A 9,859-nucleotide genomic window follows, 5' to 3' on the forward strand; every position below is an offset into this window, starting at 1 on the left:
ATGCATTTCTCTGTAGGTCAGAAATTATAGTGGGACTGCTACCACCTAATGGGGATCTAATAGATGATATCATCTAATTACATAAATGGAATGGGGATAGTTGTATCCTGGGGTGGCAGGAGCCCAGTGGTAGTGCATAACTCCTAAGGCAAGGTATATATGACTATTGTAATGGATGGCAGAGTCAAAGCAGTAATCAGAATAATGTGACTTGTTAGAAACTTATAGCATTTGGCTGGTTGATCATGGTGTCCCTAGAAAAGAAATAGATGGCCAATTTATTCCTATCTGATCTATATAAGAGAAAGGGTTCTAGGTTGTAAACTCAACTTGAATCCTCAAAGCAGAGAGCCACTGCACCTCAATCAACTCTCAGACTTGAGCAAGTTTAAACAAACAGAACCCCTAGAAGGAAGGGGAGGCAAGGTCCTCTCAAGGAAGGACACTGCTCCATTGACAAAAATATATACTGTTAATCTTATCTTTCACCTTTCCCTAAAGAAGTTAGAAAGAACTGTACTCTGGCAGTGTTTCTCTCTTAATGGAATAGACACTGATTCTGGACATGGATTTGCCTTCCATATATCCACACACCATTACAAAACCCTTTAAAAGTGGAAGAAGGAAGTAGAAGAGAAGGCCAGAGGAATGCCATCTGAGAATATCTCACTATTGCTTGTTTTGAACATGGAGAAAAAAGGCAATGAGAAAAGGAATGTAGGGACTTCTAGAAGCTGGAAAAAGCAAAGGAAAATTATAATCTTCAGAGCCTCCAAAAAGGAATGCAGCCCTGCCTACAACTTTCACTTCAACCTATTCAGATCCATGTTATGCTTCTGACCTCTAGAACTATAAGATAATAAATATATGTTGTTTTAAGCCACAATGTTTGTGGTAATTTGTTAAAGCAACAAAAGAAAACTAATGCACTATTCACTTAGAAGTTATTAATAACTATATATACATATGTATATATACATATTTAAACATCTATATTTACATCCATTTATTATCTATCTATATTTACATCTATCTATTTATTATCTATCTGTCTTTCTGTCTATGCTTTAAGAATAGTCATCGTGTTCTATTCTTTGTATAGATCAAGATCTAGCACTATGCCTGTTACATAGTAGGTTATCAAGTACTGTATTCTGCCTTGGGCTGCATGAGAGAATGGAGAGCTCAATATTTTCATCCTTAAGATATAGGCTGCCAAAGTTGCTCATGGATATTCCTTATTATATAGTAGTTATTTCCATCTTCCTTTTTTCCCTTCTGTTCTCTCCCTCTTGCAACTCCATCTTGCAATAAATTTGGATTTCATCTGTATTTTCTATTGGGAATATGCTTAGTCAATCACAATATATCAGAGTGAGTAATGAAATAATCTAATAACCATTTAACATTTTTGAACATTTACTATCAGTTTTTTTCTGAATTAATTCATTTAATCTTTTCCAAATGACTTAGTGTTTAGTTTCCTCAAAGTTTTCTAGCTGACTTGGCTCCTTAATTAATTAGTCCATTTTTTTCACAGCTTTTGAATACTGATTTTGTGGCAGATGCTGTCCTCAGTTTTGGGAGTACAGCACCTAACACAGTGCTCAGTGCAAGATCCCTGTCCCATTACACATTGACATATTCATTTCCCACTATCCCCCACTAAGCTTCTGATCCAGGTACTATTCTTTTTGGTTTTGTGTCTTTGGGTAGACAGAATTCAAGGCTTCTTAGATTATTCTTTATTTAATTGGAGTCTTCATCATGGCTATAGTCTGAAGAATACTCCTTAATTAGGTAATAAGCATGTTACTTTATCATTAAAAGAGCTCTGTGTGTATGCAATGATGTCTTTTAATTATAATCAGAATTGTCTGCCAAGCACTAATCAATATAGTCCTTGGATATATAAAAAGCTAAAGGGAAAAGTAGAAAATCTTCAAGAAAGTGAATGAAAGAAATAATCATTAGATATTATTAAATCAATGACCATGGGAAGCTCTTCTTTGTATAATAGCTGATGTTTCAAACACGTATTGATTCATCTTTATAACAATTATGTTAGGGGCAGGGGCAGGGGCAAGTCCAAGAATAGAGAAACAACAAATCTCAGGCATCTTTTCACGCCTCAAAAGACACATAAATGCCAAATGTTCATACTTGGATGAGCAATCTGTTCTCCAAGTGGCTGAAAGGGGAGCTGTGCTTTGATATACCCTACATTATGTGTTTCATTTAATCATTCATGGCAAAATATCTGATGTTAATATTTCTGTTGCTTACCTTCAGCTCTTCAAATTAATATTAGCTATATCACAGATCCTTTCCCTTTGGATGCTTAGCCTGTTTCGACAAGCTCACTGCAGAAGCCATTCTTCCTACATTATTTATTAAAGCATGATAAGGTGAAGTAATTACATTATCAGATATCTCTGTCATATTTGAGCAATAAGGCACCATAATAATAGTATAAGACATCTTGGAAGGAGGGTATAATTACCACAAGGCAATCACACTCCTGGGGATTATAGGAACTTGGATACATGTCTTCCCTTATAATGCCCTAAGGATGTGATTATCTCAAGAAGAGAGAGAGAGAGAGAGAAAGAGAGAAACCCAATGAATAATGTTGTACTCTGCTCTACAAAATTTATAGGAAAGGGCAAAAGTGTATTTCATATGAGGATGTGATGTGGCAGTTTAGAATATTTGAACAGCAGTTTCAAATGAGCTGAACTATTCGTAGAAGTTAACCTGTCTCTTCAGAAAGCAAATAGGCCATTCTAAGTCATTTTGTAAAGCCAGAAATGCATTAGAATTTTAGCATGGTTTAAGTGTTAATAAATTGGTTTGATGGAGCTACTAATTTCTAGCTGGCTCAGTGCACCAAGCTTTCTATTCTCTGGCTAGCTGGTAAGGTGTGGACTCATCAGTCAGGCTGCTATTGACATTTCTTGCCTGTTGGCACCAAAATGGAAAACAAAGAGATGCTTTTAAATTATCCCACCAAATCTGAGGAAACTGTGTTTTAGTTGTGGTTAAATTGAATTTCCAGGCTGAAAGAAATGTAAACAATGAGTAAAGCAAATGTCAACCAGCCTGGGGTTACATCTACCTCTTGAATGCTCCAGGAGAACTCAACGAAATCTTTTTATAACTAAACCAATTTTAGAATTTTCTGATCTACAAGAATTGAAAATAAATATTTCTAAATTTGCACTAAGGTTATTTTCTGAAGAATATTCTTGAGAGATTTAAGATAGGATAATAAAACCTACGATAAATTATTGGAATTAAATTTTAAACCTTATCACAAAAGTATTTTAATCACCAAAAAACAGACCTTTTGTAACAAAAAACTTTTGTAACAAAAAATATTGAGATAAAAAAAGGAAATTCTGTTAATTACACAGAATTTATTTCTTCTAAAAAATGTTAATTTATTTATTTTGAGAGAGAGAGACAGAGCACGAGCAGGGAAGGGGCACATAGAGAGAGAGAGAATCCCAAGCAGGCTCTGTGCTGTCAGCACAGTGCCCAACACAGGGCTCAATCCCATGAACCTTGAGATCATGACCTGAGCTGAAACTTAGAGTAGGGCACTTAACCAACTGAGCCACTCAGGTGCACCAATTATATAGATTTTCAATCAAATATTCCAAAACATCTGGAAAGACAGAAATGTCTAGCTGTTGACTAATTATTTTATTCTGGAGGTATGTTCTGTGACACCAACACACCTAACAAGAAGGTAAATGTTTTAGTGCACTATTTTTGTTGTGAATCATTTATAAAATTTCAATGCCTAAAATCACATAAAAATTCAGTAGCTTTATTAAATTGGCTTATTTTAGTGTCATCTAAATTCAGATATCATGTGGATTTGGCATCATGCAATATCACTCAAAATCATACTTATCTATTATGTATAAAGTATGGGTTCGTTGAGCAGTGAAAAAAAAGTAAGAAAAAAATTGGAGAACCAGGAATTATGAATAAGGGAGATTCATTAAATATCTGTGATTGAAGAGTTCCAGGGTGTAAGATCTCCTTTCTGGTGTATTAGGGTCTTGAACTAAGTTATGAGAACACAGTAGGAAATCAGACATTGTTCTTGCCCTCAAGGAGATCAACATTCTGCTTATTACTCTATTATTTTTGAGTTCTCACTGCATACCAAATTCTTTACATGAATAACCGCATCTTGTTTTCACAACAACTCTATGCCATAAGTATTATTATCTTCATGTCAAAAGTGAAGAAATTGAGGTAGAGAGAGTTGAAGTAATGTGTTCAAGGCTGCACAACCTACAAGTCAAGGATGGGACTTTGAACCAACCCATGTGGATCTGGAACTCATATTTTAAACACATATGCCCTGCACTGCTTCAAGTTGGAGAACATGTGAAAATTAAGAAGGGAACTAAATGGTTTCAGGGGTGTGATAAATGCATGTAAAAGACACAATGGAGGAGGGGAACCTACAGTCAATTTTATAGGGAGGGAAGGGAGAACCAGACTTTATAGAGGAGATTTCTTCTTATGACAACTTATAAAATTGGTATATAGAGGATAGGAAAATATATAGTTTGACTTCAGTATGACCTTTATTTAAAACAGGTTAATAGTATCATCACACAGGTAAATATAGTTGTGTGTCATGGTCCTAAGCCTCCCCTTCCTGACACGTGGATGACACTGTGGACTATCAGAATCCTTTCCATTAAAGATTAGTATAAAAAGGGAATCACAAACCAGCTACAAATTCTGAGAATTTACAACCAAGACAACTCTGAGGAATGTGCCATAGGTTGTATTACTTGCACTATATTTTTTAATGATGGATTTCTGCACAATAGAGTCAGAGGCAAAGGTCAATAAATGATGTAAAATTAACTATGGACTCATATTAGAGGCAATAAAAGGTACTTTTTTTCATTTATGCATTAAATGAAGAATATGTGCTGCTATGTAGATCATGCTAAATACCGTAAATGAAATTGGGATAAAGGTCCACGAGGGCCTTAAAAATTATTGCTTCCCCATTTTAGAGGCCAAAAAAGAAATGAGTACAGAGTTGAGCTGGAGGATATTTTGGAAAGGGTAATTAGAACTGGGATTGCCCTGCTGAAATGAGAAGAATGTTTCAAAAAAGAATGGAATGTCCACATTGTCACTTGCTGAAGAAAGGGAAATGAAAATCCAAAATAGGCTGTGGTGATTTAATGGTGACTGACAATCTAGACAAAAACTTCCAGGATATTTGTGGTACAGAATCCAGGTCATAATACTTAATAGATGCAGTGGGGCTGTATCTCAGGGAAGGTTGGGCTGTCCCAGGGCAATGGTTTTGTGGAAAATGTTGAAAAAAGAAATCCTCCTGGATTTGACTTCCTTGGATTATTAAATAAATAAATGGGTAACTTAAATCTATATCATATTTTTTTTGCAAGCTTAATTTCTAAAAGGAGAATTCTGAGGGACAAATTTGTTTCCTCTCTTCAGATCCCAGTAAGAGATGTTTTATCATGATTACATGACTGTACACATTTCCAGGTACATTAGGATATTCAATAAGCTGTATTTAGAGAAAAAAAAAAAACTACCATCTGTAAGCTCTAAAAGAGAAATGATTATTCAATACATATTAAGTATTCATAATTTGTAAGGCAAAGCACTAAGTTTTGTGAGAAATATGAAGATGTTTACTTACTTCTAAGATTTATTTCCTGTTAACCCTTACAATGAAAGTGTGGCCATTGGTGGTCTCAGCTTAATATGAGGGGGCTTCTATTATATCCCCACCCATTGTGCTTTGCTTCTGCCTGCAGTGTCTCATGGAGCAAAGACCAAAGCTCACTTGCCCTGGCAGCTCAGTCTTTTTCCCCACAAAGAGGAGCACAAGAAGTTAGGCAATTCCATGCTTCCAGAAGCCAGAGTGTTCTGAAAGTACAATCCAAAAACTAGTCCCCTCTTGGACAATACTCCTTAAGACTCAGGAGCCAGGAAGGAATTTTCTGAATTTCTACTAAGAGGGAGGAAATGCAGCCAATCATCCTTCCTCTTTACCTCCTGAAAGATGATAGGAGAGAGGAGAAAGTACAGGAATTTCATGATAGGAACATCAAGGCAGATTGCTGGTCTCCATTCATGTGGTTTTTAAACATTTCAATATTTTTTTACATTTATTAGTATTTGGCTTGGTTATTGATTAAATTCATTTTAATTTGTTTTTTATTTAAATTTTTTTTTAATTTTTATTTATTTTTGAGAGAGTGAGAGATGGAGTGTGAGCAGGGGAGGAACAGAGAGAGAGAGAGACAGAATCTGAAGCAGGCTCCAGGCTCCCAGCTGTCAGCTAAAGCCTGATGCAGGGCTCGAACTCACGAACTGTGAGATCATCACCTGAACCAAAGTCGGATGCTTAACCGATTGAGCCACCCAGGCACCCCTTTTTTTTAATATTTAGAAAGAGAAAGAGAGAGAGCACACAAGCAGGGGAGAGGAAGAGAGAGACAGAGAAGGAGAGGGAGAGAGAGAGAGAGAGAGAAGGAATCTTAAGCTCTATGCTCAGCACAGAGCCCAATGTGGGGCTCGACCTCACGACTCTGGGATTATGACCTGAGCAGAAATCAAGAGTCTCATGTTCAACCTACTGAGCCAACCAGGTGCCCAAGGGGTTTATTATTTTGCTTTGTTACATATATATGCAAAATTGGATGTTAGTAACGGAGTGTAAAGTTTCCATTGCAATTGTACAAACTAAAGATTAGACATCTCCTGGGCCGGATGTTTAAACAGATGCCCAGATACAATCCTGTTAAGACTCTGTACCAGTTTCCTAATGAATTGTTTATATAAAATGTGTATGTTGGTGCTGGAGAATTAAAGTTTTTGAACACTTATGATTTTTAGAAAACCCAGAGATACTGGTTAAATCATACACATATATTGTTAAAATATATGTTGGTGTTTCCCTACCAGAAGAAAAAGGCTTACGGAACTACAAATGCCATACTGAGGAGCTAGAGTGACTTCCTGCGTGCATGGGTTCTTTCATTGCAGCATGGGTTGCAATGAAGAGTGGGTGAGAAGGAATCCTACAGCCAGTAAAGTCACTGTCTGACCAGGAATCTATCAAAGATTTCTAGGGTCCTGAGACTTTTATCCCATCCTACTTACTTGTAACTAAAATTCTCATGAAATTTGGATCTGTGTTCAATTTCTTTTGAGAGCAATCATACTCTAGATTTTTATGAGCTTCTTTTCCTTTAAAATGAATCAAGTGTCTACAAGCAATTTTTAAAGCAAACAAGAATGAAGAACTGGCCAGAGGGCTCAGGGTTGAGGAGAAGCAATCATGGGCAAGAGGAAAAGAAGGCAGAAACCGAAGACAAATCTGTATTTAGCCTAGCAGTTCTCCCTGACTCTGCCTCATAAACACTTGGCAATTTGAAAAAGAAAAAAAAATACTGATGCCTGGGCCCTCTCCCCTGAGCAGAACCTTTTTAGTATGTCACACAGATATTTCTGAGACACAGCTGGAATGAGAATAACTAATTTACATACCGATTCCTGGGCTTCTCCTGATGTAAGCCCAATGATTTGGCATTTGTTTCCACACCACACACAGTAAACCTTCTCTATAGTCTTCTAACCATTTTAATAAATATTTCATGTAAAATAAATTTTATTCATTTCTTTTGAAAGAAAATTACTTTTTCTCAAAACAGTGCTGCTCAGTTAAGCAGCAAGGTTGATAAAAGCATGAACTATGGAAACATAACTAAATGTATGCACTGTCACTGTCACTGAGTAGAAGGACCCCAGCTAGCACAATCCCACAACAGGAATTCCAGCATGGGATCTTTTCCTCAAGAGTCCAAAGCTGAGGAAGAAATAGCTGAAAATGCAAGTCCTTATATCCTCCAATACATGTTTATGAAAAACCCTACGGGTTTTGAATCTCTTGTAACTGAGGGCGAGAGTGAAAGAAAAAAAAAACCATAAAGGATTCTGACAAAACAGGTATAAAGATGGCAGATGTTCAATACAACATGGACTGCATGAGTATTAATCAAATCAAAACTAATGTTTTAACAGGTAAAATGTTCTCATTAAACTCTAATAAAAGTCTCCTCCCTGAAAGAAGTAAAACCATTTTTATCTTCCCAAGTCTTCAGGGGAAGCTCTGTTACCAGCATCAAATTCTTCTAATTCAGCTACTCCATAGAGAAATCTAAAATTCCAAAGCAGTATTTTTTTTCCTGTGAATGCCTTTTTTTTTTCTCCTTAAAATTTACTCTTACAGGTTGAAGACAATAGTATGGTGCAAGTGCAGTTGGAAGCCTTTAAGAATGGTCTGTTATTATTAAGCATTGTCTATAATTAATATCAATTAGAATCTATTAAATTTAATAGACTTTGAGTTATTGAGTTTAATTCAATTTCAATAAATTTCAATTAAGTACAATTTGTTTCCATTACTTTTATTAATTTCAGTCACTATCAATTACCTTCAATTAATTTAATTTACTGGCAATATATGTTCAGGTAATTCCCTATTACTTTCAATTAGGTTCTATTCATTTCAATGGGCTTCCTTGGCTGCTAACTCATTTCATAAAAATAAATGTGAAGCTATAATATAGTTTCTATATTCTACAGTCATACAAACTAATTAGCTCCACATTCAAACTTGCCATAACACAATTAAGCCACTGCTCAATCTACATACAATCTGTACTCACGTCTACCCATCTTCTCCCCAGGTTCATATGTCTGAGAAACCTGGCCTGCTGTGGAGAGTTTGACATGTGCAAAGAGATGTCAGATCATTTAACTGATTCATTGTTCACTTATGTCTGCTTTTCATCTAGAACCTTGCTAGATGCTGGAGGTAATACAGGTAAAAGAGTGCATTTAGAAGTTTACAGCAGGATTTCCTACAATCAGTCCCATTGATGTTTGAAGGAAGGGGCTACATGTGCCTGGTTCACAATGGTGCTCTTAGCATGAACATAATGCTTCACAGAGTGGGTATTCAACAAATGTGAATCTTTTCTGGGCTGTCCATAAAGTTAGTGTTGAGGTGGAGAAATCAGGATAATCGAGGCAAATTCTGAATTATATAATTAATTATGAACATGCTCTTTCCCTATGGAAGAAAGAACACTCAGACAATTATCAAATATTGGAGCTAGAGGGAAAAAAATCCCAGGGATCTTGTAAACTAACATTATTCTACAGTTGAAGTTTTTGATGTCAAATAAGTGATGCAATGTATGTATTACATTATCAACTCTACATGTAATAACTTTTGTTGTTTTATCTAGGAGAGCATTTACATTGAAAAAACTATCAACATACAGCTTTTCATAGTTTGCCGAGCACGTTAGCCTCTGGTAACACATTTCATGCTCTTAACAACCCTCTGAAGAAGAGGGTGCAAATTTTATCTGCATTGACAAACTGTCATATTGAGGTGAAATGGCTCATTCAGTTTTGGATAACTAGAAAATGGTAGGGTTCAGAGAGAAAAGAAGTCCTAATGACAGAAAAATCCAGACCTAGGTAGTTTTGAGGGCCCCAATTTAGGAACAGAAGCAGTTCATATTTATATATGTAACAAATCCTGCCCACTCACCGGTGAGATGAAGGTTACATTCTTGTGGTCCAAGCTATGCAAAGCAGGCACCTATGTGCCTGGGAGAGACACATAGAACAAATGACTCACTTACGAGGCTTCCTGTTCTCCACTCAGGACTTCCTTAGAAAAGTGTACCTGTCTGAATGGAAGTGTCTGGATGTGTGACAGCTGGATAAAGCAGGGAGCATGAACAGAACATAACACCCT

The sequence above is a fragment of the Felis catus genome, chromosome D3 (genome assembly GCF_018350175.1).
Source record: "Felis catus isolate Fca126 chromosome D3, F.catus_Fca126_mat1.0, whole genome shotgun sequence".
Classification (NCBI taxonomy): Eukaryota; Metazoa; Chordata; class Mammalia; order Carnivora; family Felidae; genus Felis; species Felis catus.